This window comes from Ambystoma mexicanum, chromosome 5q (genome assembly GCF_040938575.1).
Source record: "Ambystoma mexicanum isolate Mex_15411 chromosome 5q, UKY_AmexF1_1, whole genome shotgun sequence".
Lineage (NCBI taxonomy): Eukaryota > Metazoa > Chordata > Amphibia > Caudata > Ambystomatidae > Ambystoma > Ambystoma mexicanum.
The window spans coordinates 70938530-70954719 of record NC_090933.1 but is presented as its reverse complement, the minus strand read 5'-3'; positions in this window follow the sequence as shown (position 1 = coordinate 70954719).

The following is a 16190-nucleotide window of genomic DNA, read 5'->3' as shown; positions in this document are numbered from 1 at the left end:
ACCTCGCAGAGAAACTTAGCATCTCCAGCAGACAAACGCACCACCAGAAACCTGGACACGCACAGACTTGAAATCCGCCACTGCAAAAAGGAAAGGACCAAAAAACAAGCCTTCTCTGTCTACGCCCCGAGACCATGGAACCTCCTCCACGTCAGCATCAGACTTGCCCCACACGCTCCTACAATTCAGAAAAGAACTCAAGACGCACCTCTTCAAGGAGTCTCTCCCCCTCAATACCTAGGCCATCACGCCGCACCGCCTGGCTCGCTAGACGACGCCCGCCTCCCTCCTCCCCGCCACCCTCTACAGCTGTGCCCCTGCGTATCCTACCCCCTGGTGTATATCTGTTCCGTTTTTTTCCCTCTGAAAAGCACTCAGTTATGCATCTGCACTGTTGCATATCTGGGTAAAGCGCTCTGTCGTGTATCTGTGTTGGTGCATTCCTCTGTAAAGCCCGCTCCGTTGCTTCTCGAAGCTTGGTCCGCGCTCAATGAATACCATAACAATAATAATTCCATTCCGGGGATGCTGGTGCAGTCCCGGTTTTAACTTTGCATTCTGGGGCTTGTAGTCCTGGCCTTCCCCCTCATGTAGCCAGCAGTGCAAGTCCTTGAGCGCAAAGTTAAACCGACCGAGCGGGTCCGAGCCTGGGGAGAGCGTGGGCTGGCGATACCGGTTGACTCACCTTTGCCATGACGCTGGCCCAAAGGCAGCCGGTAGTGTCCGGCCTAGCTACCGCGTGGTGGAAGCAGTCCTATCCGAGGGATGTTTGCGTTTCGAGGATGGCTGTAGAAGGTTGCTATGCGGTAGTTGGTTGGCCCTCTGACTGGGGGCAGCTGCACGTGTGTTTCTCAGATCGCTATGATGGCAAAGGAGGTTGTGTATCCTGCCTGCCCAGAGAACATATGAGAGAGCCAGAGAGATGTAAGCAGTGCATGAGCGGAACTCTCAAGTTTCCAGTGGCCAATGCGTCAGAAGGCCACCCAGTCCTGCCTCAACCCCCCTCTGTATTTTGGGTCCTTTTGATTTTTCTGCCCCGTTTGAAATGCAGAAGCACTACAAGTCCCAGAATTCCAAGCAAAAACAGAACTGGGTGGCTTTCCCAAACGTGGACCCGGAAAACGCGAGAGCCTTGCCATCGGGTGTCAGGTGGGGGAGTCAAGAGAAGGCGGTTGCTAGTTAGAACCGCTCTTAACTTTTCCCGCAACCACCTACCTCAATGGAGGCTCCTTTTATATCTTTTCCGGGGCGCTGGCCGCTTTCTTTTCTGTACTTGCTTGCCAGGCTAGGTGCTTCAAAAACATGTCCTCTGAAGTGGCCCCACGCCGCCACTTGTCGTGCCATACAAAATGACCAACTAAATAAAATGAATAAATCCCCCCTCCATCCCAGAGAGAGAGAGAGAGAGAGAGAGACAGACACTGTCAATCAAAAGAGGAATCTGTGAATAACTGGCAAGCCTCAGATTGGCTGTCCAATCATAGCCCTCCTGGTATGTGCGTGCCTGCGTGCGCGTGTCGATGCTTGCCAGCCTTTCAACAGGCCGACGTTCTGCCTCGGGCTCGTCACTGAGAGTGGCGGGCTTTTTCAAACCCGTTTCCTGCTATTGTCCCAGCCAATCGGAGCGTAGTTGGGTCTTCATCCGTCACAGACCATTGTACGTTTTCAGTAGAGAGGAAGCAAGTCGCGCAAGGTTGCCATGGCCCGTACGAAGCAGACTGCCCCAAGTCCACCGGAGGCAAGGCACCCCCGCAAGCAGCTGGCCACCAAAGCTGCCCGCAAGAGCGCCCCTGCGACTGGTGGGGTCAAGAAACCGCACCGCTATCGGCCGGGCACCGTGGCCCTCAGAGAGATCCGGCGCTACCAGAAATCTACTGAGCTGCTCATCCGGAAACTGCCCTTCCAGCGCTTGGTGCGGGAGATCGCACAGGATTTCAAGACCGACCTGCGCTTCCAGAGCTCAGCAGTCATGGCCCTGCAGGAGGCCAGCGAGGCCCTTTGAGGACACCAACCTCTGCGCCATCCACGCCAAGCGAGTGACCATTATGCCCAAGGACATCCAGCTGGCCCGCCGCATCCGGGGCGAGAGGGCCCGAGGGGCACCGGCAGCAAGACCCCACCACCACAAAGGCTCTTTTAAGAGCCGACACGTTGTCACACACAAGAGCTGCTCAACTCTGCCTCTCGAGGCGCCTCTCTTCACTGCACAGGCGGCTAGGCCGTCTCTCAAACCCAAGGCAAACATGCAAACGCTCCTACCTGTCTTGGCAACACCCCCTCCCCAAAAAATGCCCATCTGGGCAGCTTTGGCGACCAGTTATTTGTGCGCTTGTGGCGGTCGGATTTGATGTGATGGCTTGTACCTTTTAGCGGGAGCACAGCCAGCTCGTAACCCGAGCCCTCCACTCCCCCCCTCCCGCCCCCCCTCAGAGCGATCTCTGAACTCGAAGCCCCCCACCCCACATCACGTTTCTATAAGGCCTGCCTTGAGGCTGGATTCCAACCGCTTCTAAGCGCTGTGTGCTAATGGTCGGTTTTCCGCCCGCCGTCCCCCTCCTCACAGGCAGACCGAATGGTGAAGTACCTGCTCCCTGTCGGGCTCGGGGACAGAGGGGTGTGCTGCGAGCGCTTCCCTGGCAGTGCTGCCTTACATAGCCTGTCCTGTACATTAAGCCGAGCTCCCAGAGATTTCCCTCCCAGCCCAGCAAATGTGTCAAGTAGGGTGCGTGACTCCTGCCACAGCGCAGAGAAATAATTTGCTTACGCCGCCCCCGAGACCGTAGTCCTTATTTGATATCATTGGCCTTATGTTTTGCGGGGATGGAATAAAGCAGGGCTAGCTAGGCAAAGCATGTGAGCTCTTGAGTGGAGGTGGTGAGCGGCTCTTAAAAGAGCCTTTGGGTTTCTTTGGTGCTGGGAACTGTGGTCTCACTTGGCGCTGGTGTACTTGGTGACGGCTTTGGTGCCCTCGGACACAGCGTGCTTGGCCAGCTCGCCTGGCAGCAGGAGTCGCACTCCGGTCTGGATCTCCCTGGAGGTGAGGGTCCTGCGCTTGTTGTATTGAGCCAGGCGGGAGGCTTCCGCAGCGATGCGCTCGAAGATGTCATTGACAAACGAGTTCATGATACCCATGGCCTTGGAAGAGATGCCGGTGTCAGGGTGCACCTGCTTCATCACCTTGTAGATGTAAATGGCATAGCTTTCCTTCCTGCTCCTCTTGCGCTTCTTCCCGTCCTTCTTGGGCGGCTTGGAGAGCGCTTTCTTGGAGCCCTTCTTGGGCGCTGGGGCGGACTTGGCTGGCTCAGGCATGGTCTCCGGCTGACGTCCACGCTGTGAGGAGAGAGAGAAATGAGTAAAACACTGCGCCCCCCGGCCCCTCTCTTTTATAGGCTGCCTGTGCTTAATCAGCTGCTGCCAGTCCCCGCTTGCTATTGGCCCGTATGGTTCTGTCGCTCCTCCGTGTCTGTGTGCCCGGCACAGAGCTCTGATTGGTTGGCAGGAGTAGTCTCCCCCTCCAATGGATGTTCATGCAGAGCCTAGGTTTTGTCCAATGAGAGTGCTCCACCGTGTCTTTATATGCCCGCCCTCCCATGCTCGGGGCATTACTTCCTCTTTGAACAAGCGAGCGCCTGTTTAACGCGTCATGTCTGGACGAGGAAAGCAAGGAGGGAAGGCCCGTGCTAAGGCCAAGACTCGCTCCTCCCGGGCGGGCTTGCAGTTCCCAGTAGGCCGTGTGCACAGGCTGCTGCGGAAGGGGAGCTACGGCGAGCGTGTGGGAGCCGGAGCCCCCGTCTACATGGCTGCCGTGCTCGAGTACCTGACTGCTGAGATCCTCGAGCTGGCCGGCAATGCCGCCCGGGACAACAAGAAGACCCGCATCATCCCCAGACACCTGCAGCTCGCCATCCGCAACGACGAGGAGCTCAACAAGCTGCTGGGCAAAGTTACCATTGCCCAGGGTGGTGTCCTGCCCAACATCCAGGCCGTGCTGCTGCCTAAGAAGACCGAGGGCCACAAGGCAGGGGGCAAAGCCAGCAAGTAACAGCCCAAGTTACACACTCCCCAACAAAAAAAACACAAAGGCTCTTTTAAGAGCCACTCACACACTCAGACAAAGAGCTCAGTACCTTGACAGCAGCGCCACCACTTTTCTACACTGCAACAGAGTATGTGTTTGTGTCACAAAAAGAGGGGCTGCATCACGGGTTGCGCGAAACCCCTGTAGGATGATCGCATGCTCCCGATGCCCATGCAGCTTTCTGGGTGCATGGGCAACGTAGGGGGGCACGCCGGACTGTGAGGCACAGATGGAAAGGGTGGGAGTAAGTGCAAAGGGGAGGGAGGGAGGGAGGGAGGTGTGTGTGTGTGTGTGTGTGTGTGTGTGTGTGTGTATGTACACCCCCGCAACCCCCAGACCCGTTATACCATTTAAGGGGGTTGGGGGACACCACGGCTCCCCTTAAATGGTATAAAGAGGTACACCTGTACCGGCTGAAACCACAGCATTTTTGCTGCAATTCTTTTTACCCGATATACCAAATAATGTCGCCATACATATAGTCGACGGGATACGGCACAGGGGACATTATTTATGGGGTAAATGGGAGCGGAGGTTTCCCCTGCAGGTTCCATGGGATAATAATGGCGCCATTCTTGCGTGGAGACATTTTTGCGGGGATATTATCACATGGAACTGTGCATTATTGGCAGGCTGACAACCCCCCTCCCCAACCCACCCTCCTGCTTCCCCGGCCAGTGCAGTGGGCCTGTGCAGCAGTGCCACTCAAGGAAGGTCCCGTGGCCCGAAGTACCAACAGCCCTGTTGTGTGGGCGCCCATTTGAATGTAAATGGGGGGAATGCGCCAAAAGAAACCAAGCCCACTTTAGAATTCCACTTGATAACTCTTTGTTTCGGCTCAAACTGTACCTACATGAGAATACATACCCAATTACAGATGGGAAGCCCCCTCCATCCCTGTCCCCAAAATCTCTCTTCCCTTCTGGTAAGCTGACTCGGGCACTCATGTGAGAGCAAAGAGGTCCCAGATGCCCTCTTTTAACGGCAGAAGGTACTGCGGCCTAGGTGGAGATGGCCGGGAAAGGCGGGATTATGCTGATAACTCCCAGAAGTACCTAGCAGCAGACAAAGCGGGGGACAGGCACGCCCCCCTCTAGCCATCCCCATAAGCCCCTGAGCAGGCCTCGAGAACTCTTGGGCCGGCCGGTCCACTGTGTCCCAAGAAGCCGGGGGTCACAGCACACTCTGAGTTACAAGTGCCTGTAGGTCAGCCCTGTTTTCCTGCCTATAGAACCTGGCCGTTCGGTCTTTGCTCCTAGGGGCCAGCCAGCCTGGAGTGTGGTCTTTGCTCCACTCTCTGCTGGGCCCAGAGCGTGGTCTCCACTCTCTGCTGGGCCCTGAGAGAGCCAGGAGCATGGCCTTTGCTTCACTCTCTGCTGGGCCCTGAGAGGGCCAGGAGCGGGGCCTTTGCTCCTCTCTCTCCCTCTCCTTGCCCAGCACCCCTGAGACAGCCAGGAGCATGGCATTTGCTCCACTCGCTGCTGGCCTCTCTCTTTGGGAAAGGCCGACCCAGCTTCCTTTTCTCTCCCTCCAGCCACCAGGTCAGTCGGGCCAACATCATACGTTGCTATTGTTGTTCGGCATTTAAATAGCGCTCTGTATATCATTGGTATGATCTCAAAGCGCATGTGGGTTGAACGCCCTTGGGGACCGTAGTCAAGGTCAGTCGAGAGAGAGTGGGCTAGCGTAGGGTGCTTGGGTGCACTCAATATGTGAGCAGCTGATACGATTGCCTGATGGTAGCTGCATCCTAACATTAGGTGCGGTGCTATTGAGAGATCATTTGAATGTGTGCGGTCTGGTGGTTGGTCTCCGAGACTGCATTCTGGCGGCATTAGGCCTGTGTAGAACGCTTATGTGTGCAGCTAGGCAGATTTTTTCGTGGGGTATAGCTGCGTTCTAGCAGGATGTTGAGGTGTTCATGGGGTCTAGTACCTATGCGAGCAGCTAGGCCGAAATTGATCGAGGGGTATAGCTGGGCTCGATTGTGTGTTGGTGTAAAGTAGAGAGTGAGCATAGTGATAGGAGAGCCGAGTGTCTGGAGTGGGTGTTTTGTTCTTATGCGCCCACTGTTCCAGGATTGCATTCTCGTGTTTCGCAGTAGCTGCACTCAGAGGAAAGGTAGATTCACAGCCAGGAGCCGAGTAAGATATGTTTGCTCAGGCAGAGGGTCATTCATTTTGGGCTCAGCACACTGCATCTCAGGGGCCCGTTTTCACTGGTTGTGGTTTATATTGGATATAGGGCAGGAGCTCTCTCGCACCAATGTAGTCACATCGAGCTGATTTTTCTGGTCCTTGGTTGCCGTTAATGGCGGGTTGCAGGGTAGATCTAGGCAGGATGGTAGGTTGCAGGACAGGAGTTATTTCTCATGCCAACAATATCCCTCCGGACAGCTTTAGGTCCACCATTCAAGCACTGGTCCTTTGCCACCTGGGCGGGGGCAACCCCCTCCTCGAAAAGGCCGCCCGCCGTCCTCCCTCGTGCCCCAGAGAAGTGTCCTACACTCAGCCACACGCTTCACCAGGGCTCTACGCAGGTACCACATCACCCCTCTCCTCATCGACCTTCACTGGCTCCCACTACGCACACGAATCACCTTAGAGTCTTGCCGCACCATCTATAAGGCGGTCGCCCGCAAGTCCCCCAGCTACCTCGCAGAGAAACTTAGCATCTCCAGCAGACAAACGCACCACCAGAAACCTGGACACGCACAGACTTGAAATCCGCCACTGCAAAAAGGAAAGGACCAAAAAACAAGCCTTCTCTGTCTACGCCCCGAGACCATGGAACCTCCTCCACGTCAGCATCAGACTTGCCCCACACGCTCCTACAATTCAGAAAAGAACTCAAGACGCACCTCTTCAAGGAGTCTCTCCCCCTCAATACCTAGGCCATCACGCCGCACCGCCTGGCTCGCTAGACGACGCCCGCCTCCCTCCTCCCCGCCACCCTCTACAGCTGTGCCCCTGCGTATCCTACCCCCTGGTGTATATCTGTTCCGTTTTTTTCCCTCTGAAAAGCACTCAGTTATGCATCTGCACTGTTGCATATCTGGGTAAAGCGCTCTGTCGTGTATCTGTGTTGGTGCATTCCTCTGTAAAGCCCGCTCCGTTGCTTCTCGAAGCTTGGTCCGCGCTCAATGAATACCATAACAATAATAATTCCATTCCGGGGATGCTGGTGCAGTCCCGGTTTTAACTTTGCATTCTGGGGCTTGTAGTCCTGGCCTTCCCCCTCATGTAGCCAGCAGTGCAAGTCCTTGAGCGCAAAGTTAAACCCACCGAGCGGGTCCGAGCCTGGGGAGAGCGTGGGCTGGCGATACCGGTTGACTCACCTTTGCCATGACGCTGGCCCAAAGGCAGCCGGTAGTGTCCGGCCTAGCTACCGCGTGGTGAAAGCAGTCCTATCCGAGGGATGTTTGCGTTTCGAGGATGGCTGTAGAAGGTTGCTATGCGGTAGTTGGTTGGCCCTCTGACTGGGGGCAGCTGCACGTGTGTTTCTCAGATCGCTATGATGGCAAAGGAGGTTGTGTATCCTGCCTGCCCAGAGAACATATGAGAGAGCCAGAGAGATGTAAGCAGTGCATGAGCGGAACTCTCAAGTTTCCAGTGGCCAATGCGTCAGAAGGCCACCCAGTCCTGCCTCAACCCCCCTCTGTATTTTGGGTCCTTTTGATTTTTCTGCCCCGTTTGAAATGCAGAAGCACTACAAGTCCCAGAATTCCAAGCAAAAACAGAACTGGGTGGCTTTCCCAAACGTGGACCCGGAAAACGCGAGAGCCTTGCCATCGGGTGTCAGGTGGGGGAGTCAAGAGAAGGCGGTTGCTAGTTAGAACCGCTCTTAACTTTTCCCGCAACCACCTACCTCAATGGAGGCTCCTTTTATATCTTTTCCGGGGCGCTGGCCGCTTTCTTTTCTGTACTTGCTTGCCAGGCTAGGTGCTTCAAAAACATGTCCTCTGAAGTGGCCCCACGCCGCCACTTGTCGTGCCATACAAAATGACCAACTAAATAAAATGAATAAATCCCCCCTCCATCCCAGAGAGAGAGAGAGAGAGAGAGAGAGAGAGAGAGAGAGAGACAGACAGACAGACACTGTCAATCAAAAGAGGAATCTGTGAATAACTGGCAAGCCTCAGATTGGCTGTCCAATCATAGCCCTCCTGGTATGTGCGTGCCTGCGTGCGCGTGTCGATGCTTGCCAGCCTTTCAACAGGCCGACGTTCTGCCTCGGGCTCGTCACTGAGAGTGGCGGGCTTTTTCAAACCCGTTTCCTGCTATTGTCCCAGCCAATCGGAGCGTAGTTGGGTCTTCATCCGTCACAGACCATTGTACGTTGTCAGTAGAGAGGAAGCAAGTCGCGCAAGGTTGCCATGGCCCGTACGAAGCAGACTGCCCCAAGTCCACCGGAGGCAAGGCACCCCCGCAAGCAGCTGGCCACCAAAGCTGCCCGCAAGAGCGCCCCTGCGACTGGTGGGGTCAAGAAACCGCACCGCTATCGGCCGGGCACCGTGGCCCTCAGAGAGATCCGGCGCTACCAGAAATCTACTGAGCTGCTCATCCGGAAACTGCCCTTCCAGCGCTTGGTGCGGGAGATCGCACAGGATTTCAAGACCGACCTGCGCTTCCAGAGCTCAGCAGTCATGGCCCTGCAGGAGGCCAGCGAGGCCCTTTGAGGACACCAACCTCTGCGCCATCCACGCCAAGCGAGTGACCATTATGCCCAAGGACATCCAGCTGGCCCGCCGCATCCGGGGCGAGAGGGCCCGAGGGGCACCGGCAGCAAGACCCCACCACCACAAAGGCTCTTTTAAGAGCCGACACGTTGTCACACACAAGAGCTGCTCAACTCTGCCTCTCGAGGCGCCTCTCTTCACTGCACAGGCGGCTAGGCCGTCTCTCAAACCCAAGGCAAACATGCAAACGCTCCTACCTGTCTTGGCAACACCCCCTCCCCAAAAAATGCCCATCTGGGCAGCTTTGGCGACCAGTTATTTGTGCGCTTGTGGCGGTCGGATTTGATGTGATGGCTTGTACCTTTTAGCGGGAGCACAGCCAGCTCGTAACCCGAGCCCTCCACTCCCCCCTCCCGCCCCCCCTCAGAGCGATCTCTGAACTCGAAGTCCCCCACCCCACATCACGTTTCTATAAGGCCTGCCTTGAGGCTGGATTCCAACCGCTTCTAAGCGCTGTGTGCTAAAGGTCGGTTTTCCGCCCGCCGTCCCCCTCCTCACAGGCAGACCGAATGGTGAAGTACCTGCTCCCTGTCGGGCTCGGGGACAGAGGGGTGTGCTGCGAGCGCTTCCCTGGCAGTGCTGCCTTACATAGCCTGTCCTGTACATTAAGCCGAGCTCCCAGAGATTTCCCTCCCAGCCCAGCAAATGTGTCAAGTAGGGTGCGTGACTCCTGCCACAGCGCAGAGAAATAATTTGCTTACGCCGCCCCCGAGACCGTAGTCCTTATTTGATATCATTGGCCTTATGTTTTGCGGGGATGGAATAAAGCAGGGCTAGCTAGGCAAAGCATGTGAGCTCTTGAGTGGAGGTGGTGAGCGGCTCTTAAAAGAGCCTTTGGGTTTCTTTGGTGCTGGGAACTGTGGTCTCACTTGGCGCTGGTGTACTTGGTGACGACTTTGGTGCCCTCGGACACAGCGTGCTTGGCCAGCTCGCCTGGCAGCAGGAGTCGCACTCCGGTCTGGATCTCCCTGGAGGTGAGGGTCCTGCGCTTGTTGTATTGAGCCAGGCGGGAGGCTTCCGCAGCGATGCGCTCGAAGATGTCATTGACAAACGAGTTCATGATGCCCATGGCCTTGGAAGAGATGCCGGTGTCAGGGTGCACCTGCTTCATCACCTTGTAGATGTAAATGGCATAGCTTTCCTTCCTGCTCCTCTTGCGCTTCTTCCCGTCCTTCTTGGGCGGCTTGGAGAGCGCTTTCTTGGAGCCCTTCTTGGGCGCTGGGGCGGACTTGGCTGGCTCAGGCATGGTCTCCGGCTGACGTCCACGCTGTGAGGAGAGAGAGAAATGAGTAAAACACTGCGCCCCCCGGCCCCTCTCTTTTATAGGCTGCCTGTGCTTAATCAGCTGCTGCCAGTCCCCGCTTGCTATTGGCCCGTATGGTTCTGTCGCTCCTCCGTGTCTGTGTGCCCGGCACAGAGCTCTGATTGGTTGGCAGGAGTAGTCTCCCCCTCCAATGGATGTTCATGCAGAGCCTAGGTTTTGTCCAATGAGAGTGCTCCACCGTGTCTTTATATGCCCGCCCTCCCATGCTCGGGGCATTCCATGTCGCCATGCGGTCTGAGATGTCCTCTTCACATCCCATCCGAGCAGGCGTGCCACAGGGATCGAACCTCGGACCCTTCCTGTTCAACCTCTTCACCAACGACATCCCGACAGATCTCCACAAGACGAACCTGGCGCTGTATGCAGACGATGTTGCAGTAATCTCCCAGTCTTTCAGCGAAAAGGAAGTGGCGAAGAACCTGCAAGCTTCATTGGATACCATCGCAAAGTGGTACAGCGACTGGCGGATAGAACTCAACACCAGCAAGACAACTGCAACGCTGTTCACCAGAAAGAAGATCAAGGAGCACCCACAAATCAGCCTCAACGGGGAGACCATCAAATGGGAGAGCAGCAGCCGCTACCTCGGTGTGACCCTGGACAGCAAACTCAACTGGGAAAGCCACATCGAGAATACTCAGCAGAAGGCAACAGGAAAGATGGCAGCGCTGTACCCACTCCTGAAGAGCAAGTCCATGCCCCTCCGGACAAAGATCAACGTCTACAAGGCGATCATCAGACCAACCCTGACTTATGCCTCACCAGCATGGATGACCTGCCATGAGCGACACCGGAAGAGTCTTCAGATAGTCCAGAACAAGGCCCTGCGGATATCATCCGGAGCTCCAATCTTCACAAGGATAGCAGACCTTCACAGAGACCTGGACATCGAGATGTTGGATGAACATCTAGCGAAGCTGAGTAAGAACGTCTGCCAAGAACTGGATCAGAACCCGAACCCTCTGATCAGAAGACTCACTGCCACCACTGCAAACCCCTTCGACCGCTACCCGCGGCCCATCACTGCGAAGACCAGGTGAAACCAGCCCTACTGTGACAAGACCACACAGACCAAGAAGAATACAAACCCACGACTGCACACTCAATCCGAGAAGATGGAGTAATGAGGCTCAAGCCTCGGTATCCAAAAATCACCGCTGATGGATAAAAATCTATCAGCAAGAAGAAGAACAAGCGCTCGGGGCATTACTTCCTCTTTGAACAAGCGAGCGCCTGTTTAACGCGTCATGTCTGGACGAGGAAAGCAAGGAGGGAAGGCCCGTGCTAAGGCCAAGACTCGCTCCTCCCGGGCGGGCTTGCAGTTCCCAGTAGGCCGTGTGCACAGGCTGCTGCGGAAGGGGAGCTACGGCGAGCGTGTGGGAGCCGGAGCCCCCGTCTACATGGCTGCCGTGCTCGAGTACCTGACTGCTGAGATCCTCGAGCTGGCCGGCAATGCCGCCCGGGACAACAAGAAGACCCGCATCATCCCCAGACACCTGCAGCTCGCCATCCGCAACGACGAGGAGCTCAACAAGCTGCTGGGCAAAGTTACCATTGCCCAGGGTGGTGTCCTGCCCAACATCCAGGCCGTGCTGCTGCCTAAGAAGACCGAGGGCCACAAGGCAGGGGGCAAAGCCAGCAAGTAACAGCCCAAGTTACACACTCCCCAACAAAAAAAACACAAAGGCTCTTTTAAGAGCCACTCACACACTCAGACAAAGAGCTCAGTACCTTGACAGCAGCGCCACCACTTTTCTACACTGCAACAGAGTATGTGTTTGTGTCACAAAAAGAGGGGCTGCATCACGGGTTGCGCGAAACCCCTGTAGGATGATCGCATGCTCCCGATGCCCATGCAGCTTTCTGGGTGCATGGGCAACGTAGGGGGGCACGCCGGACTGTGAGGCACAGATGGAAAGGGTGGGAGTGAGTGCAAAGGGCTTAACTGGAGGAAGGGGAGGGAGGAAGGGGAGGGAGGGAGGGAGGGAGGTGTGTGTGTGTGTGTGTGTGTGTGTGTGTATGTACACCCCCGCAACCCCCAGACCCGTTATACCATTTAAGGGGGTTGGGGGACACCACGGCTCCCCTTAAATGGTATAAAGAGGTACACCTGTACCGGCTGAAACCACAGCATTTTTGCTGCAATTCTTTTTACCCGATATACCAAATAATGTCGCCATACATATAGTCGACGGGATACGGCACAGGCGACATTATTTATGGGGTAAATGGGAGCGGAGGTTTCCCCTGCAGGTTCCATGGGATAATAATGGCGCCATTCTTGCGTGGAGACATTTTTGCGGGGATATTATCACATGGAACTGTGCATTATTGGCAGGTTGACAACCCCCCTCCCCAACCCACCCTCCTGCTTCCCCGGCCAGTGCAGTGGGCCTGTGCAGCAGTGCCACTCAAGGAAGGTCCCGTGGCCCGAAGTACCAACAGCCCTGTTGTGTGGGCGCCCATTTGAATGTAAATGGGGGGAATGCGCCAAAAGAAACCAAGCCCACTTTAGAATTCCACTTGATAACTCTTTGTTTCGGCTCAAACTGTACCTACATGAGAATACATACCCAATTACAGATGGGAAGCCCCCTCCATCCCTGTCCCCAAAATCTCTCTTCCCTTCTGGTAAGCTGACTCGGGCACTCATGTGAGAGCAAAGAGGTCCCAGATGCCCTCTTTTAACGGCAGAAGGTACTGCGGCCTAGGTGGAGATGGCCGGGAAAGGCGGGATTATACTGATAACTCCCAGAAGTACCTAGCAGCAGACAAAGCGGGGGACAGGCACGCCCCCCTCTAGCCATCCCCATAAGCCCCTGAGCAGGCCTCGAGAACTCTTGGGCCGGCCGGTCCACTGTGTCCCAAGAAGCCGGGGGTCACAGCACACTCTGAGTTACAAGTGCCTGTAGGTCAGCCCTGTTTTCCTGCCTATAGAACCTGGCCGTTCGGTCTTTGCTCCTAGGGGCCAGCCAGCCTGGAGTGTGGTCTTTGCTCCACTCTCTGCTGGGCCCAGAGCGTGGTCTCCACTCTCTGCTGGGCCCTGAGAGAGCCAGGAGCATGGCCTTTGCTTCACTCTCTGCTGGGCCCTGAGAGGGCCAGGAGCGGGGCCTTTGCTCCTCTCTCTCCCTCTCCTTGCCCAGCACCCCTGAGACAGCCAGGAGCATGGCATTTGCTCCACTCGCTGCTGGCCTCTCTCTTTGGGAAAGGCCGACCCAGCTTCCTTTTCTCTCCCTCCAGCCACCAGGTCAGTCGGGCCAACATCATACGTTGCTATTGTTGTTCGGCATTTAAATAGCGCTCTGTATATCATTGGTATGATCTCAAAGCGCATGTGGGTTGAACGCCCTTGGGGACCGTAGTCAAGGTCAGTCGAGAGAGAGTGGGCTAGCGTAGGGTGCTTGGGTGCACTCAATATGTGAGCAGCTGATACGATTGCCTGATGGTAGCTGCATCCTAACATTAGGTGCGGTGCTATTGAGAGATCATTTGAATGTGTGCGGTCTGGTGGTTGGTCTCCGAGACTGCATTCTGGCGGCATTAGGCCTGTGTAGAACGCTTATGTGTGCAGCTAGGCAGATTTTTTCGTGGGGTATAGCTGCGTTCTAGCAGGATGTTGAGGTGTTCATGGGGTCTAGTACCTATGCGAGCAGCTAGGCCGAAATTGATCGAGGGGTATAGCTGGGCTCGATTGTGTGTTGGTGTAAAGTAGAGAGTGAGCATAGTGATAGGAGAGCCGAGTGTCTGGAGTGGGTGTTTTGTTCTTATGCGCCCACTGTTCCAGGATTGCATTCTCGTGTTTCGCAGTAGCTGCACTCAGAGGAAAGGTAGATTCACAGCCAGGAGCCGAGTAAGATATGTTTGCTCAGGCAGAGGGTCATTCATTTTGGGCTCAGCACACTGCATCTCAGGGGCCCGTTTTCACTGGTTGTGGTTTATATTGGATATAGGGCAGGAGCTCTCTCGCACCAATGTAGTCACATCGAGCTGATTTTTCTGGTCCTTGGTTGCCGTTAATGGCGGGTTGCAGGGTAGATCTAGGCAGGATGGTAGGTTGCAGGACAGGAGTTATTTCTCATGCCAACAATATCCCTCCGGACAGCTTTAGGTCCACCATTCAAGCACTGGTCCTTTGCCACCTGGGCGGGGGCAACCCCCTCCTCGAAAAGGCCGCCCGCCGTCCTCCCTCGTGCCCCAGAGAAGTGTCCTACACTCAGCCACACGCTTCACCAGGGCTCTACGCAGGTACCACATCACCCCTCTCCTCATCGACCTTCACTGGCTCCCACTACGCACACGAATCACCTTAGAGTCTTGCCGCACCATCTATAAGGCGGTCGCCCGCAAGTCCCCCAGCTACCTCGCAGAGAAACTTAGCATCTCCAGCAGACAAACGCACCACCAGAAACCTGGACACGCACAGACTTGAAATCCGCCACTGCAAAAAGGAAAGGACCAAAAAACAAGCCTTCTCTGTCTACGCCCCGAGACCATGGAACCTCCTCCACGTCAGCATCAGACTTGCCCCACACGCTCCTACAATTCAGAAAAGAACTCAAGACGCACCTCTTCAAGGAGTCTCTCCCCCTCAATACCTAGGCCATCACGCCGCACCGCCTGGCTCGCTAGACGACGCCCGCCTCCCTCCTCCCCGCCACCCTCTACAGCTGTGCCCCTGCGTATCCTACCCCCTGGTGTATATCTGTTCCGTTTTTTTCCCTCTGAAAAGCACTCAGTTATGCATCTGCACTGTTGCATATCTGGGTAAAGCGCTCTGTCGTGTATCTGTGTTGGTGCATTCCTCTGTAAAGCCCGCTCCGTTGCTTCTCGAAGCTTGGTCCGCGCTCAATGAATACCATAACAATAATAATTCCATTCCGGGGATGCTGGTGCAGTCCCGGTTTTAACTTTGCATTCTGGGGCTTGTAGTCCTGGCCTTCCCCCTCATGTAGCCAGCAGTGCAAGTCCTTGAGCGCAAAGTTAAACCGACCGAGCGGGTCCGAGCCTGGGGAGAGCGTGGGCTGGCGATACCGGTTGACTCACCTTTGCCATGACGCTGGCCCAAAGGCAGCCGGTAGTGTCCGGCCTAGCTACCGCGTGGTGAAAGCAGTCCTATCCGAGGGATGTTTGCGTTTCGAGGATGGCTGTAGAAGGTTGCTATGCGGTAGTTGGTTGGCCCTCTGACTGGGGGCAGCTGCACGTGTGTTTCTCAGATCGCTATGATGGCAAAGGAGGTTGTGTATCCTGCCTGCCCAGAGAACATATGAGAGAGCCAGAGAGATGTAAGCAGTGCATGAGCGGAACTCTCAAGTTTCCAGTGGCCAATGCGTCAGAAGGCCACCCAGTCCTGCCTCAACCCCCCTCTGTATTTTGGGTCCTTTTGATTTTTCTGCCCCGTTTGAAATGCAGAAGCACTACAAGTCCCAGAATTCCAAGCAAAAACAGAACTGGGTGGCTTTCCCAAACGTGGACCCGGAAAACGCGAGAGCCTTGCCATCGGGTGTCAGGTGGGGGAGTCAAGAGAAGGCGGTTGCTAGTTAGAACCGCTCTTAACTTTTCCCGCAACCACCTACCTCAATGGAGGCTCCTTTTATATCTTTTCCGGGGCGCTGGCCGCTTTCTTTTCTGTACTTGCTTGCCAGGCTAGGTGCTTCAAAAACATGTCCTCTGAAGTGGCCCCACGCCGCCACTTGTCGTGCCATACAAAATGACCAACTAAATAAAATGAATAAATCCCCCCTCCATCCCAGAGAGAGAGAGAGAGAGAGACAGACAGACAGACACTGTCAATCAAAAGAGGAATCTGTGAATAACTGGCAAGCCTCAGATTGGCTGTCCAATCATAGCCCTCCTGGTATGTGCGTGCCTGCGTGCGCGTGTCGATGCTTGCCAGCCTTTCAACAGGCCGACGTTCTGCCTCGGGCTCGTCACTGAGAGTGGCGGGCTTTTTCAAACCCGTTTCCTGCTATTGTCCCAGCCAATCGGAGCGTAGTTGGGTCTTCATCCGTCACAGACCATTGTACGTTGTCAGTAGAGAGGAAGCAAGTCGC